Below are 1,040 nucleotides of genomic sequence, written 5' to 3'. Positions count from 1 at the left end.
AATAACTTGCTATGCATCTGAGAGTTGGACAATGAATAAGAATGAAAGAAGAATTGATGTCTTTGAGCTGTGGTACTGGACAACAGTCTTCAACATCCCATTGACTGCCAAAAGAACAAACAAATATGTCTTGAAGAGGGCACCGCCACAGTACACTCTGCTTCTTGGAGACAAAGATGATAAAGCTTTGTCTCACATACTTTGGGCATGTTGTTAGTAGAAGCTACTTTTTTGGAAAAGGACATCACACTTGGAAAGGCAGAGTCTTCAAAAGAGAGGAAAACCTTCAACCAGATGAATTGACATAGTGACTGCCACAATAAAGTCTAGTGTGTCATGAGGTGTGAGGATGACACAGGATAAGACAAAGTTCAGATCTGTTGTTCAAAGGGTCACTATGGGTCATAGTTGACTCAATGGCACCTAACAACAACAACAAACAACTTAAGTGTTCATGAACAAATGAATGATGAAAGAAATGGTGGTATGTTTGCACAATGGAGTGTTTTATACCATTAAAACAGATTAAGAATTTATTAATTACTATACAATACGGATAAAACAAATAATGCTGAGTGACCAAAAAGCAGTTGTTGGAACAAAACACTGCATAGTTTAAAATCACAAAAACTTTGTATCAGGATTTTCCCTTTTCTTCATGTCCATTAAATCTGTCAAGAAGCTGGACCTAAATAAGAATGTGGCATCAGGATTGGAGGAAGACTCATCAACAACCTGCCTTATGCAGATGACACAATCTTTCTTGCTGAACGTGAAGAAGATTTTCAGCACTTACTTCAGGATCAAAGATGCTACAGTTATCTATCTATATAGATTACATTTCAACATCAAGAAAACAAAAATCTTTATTGAACCAACAGGCAGCTTCATGACAGATGGAGAAAAGAGTCAAGTTGTCCACGACTTCATTTTGCTTTAATCTACAACAAAAAGCCATGACAACAGGAGTCAAGAAATCAAAAGATGTGTTGCATTGGGGAAAATCTGTCAAAGACCCCCCCCAAAGCATAAAAAAGTAG

Source organism: Elephantulus edwardii, unplaced genomic scaffold, assembly GCF_000299155.1.
Source record: "Elephantulus edwardii isolate Elephantulus edwardi_28Jun2011 unplaced genomic scaffold, EleEdw1.0 scaffold00059, whole genome shotgun sequence".
Lineage (NCBI taxonomy): Eukaryota > Metazoa > Chordata > Mammalia > Macroscelidea > Macroscelididae > Elephantulus > Elephantulus edwardii.
Note: the sequence above shows the minus strand (reverse complement) of the source record.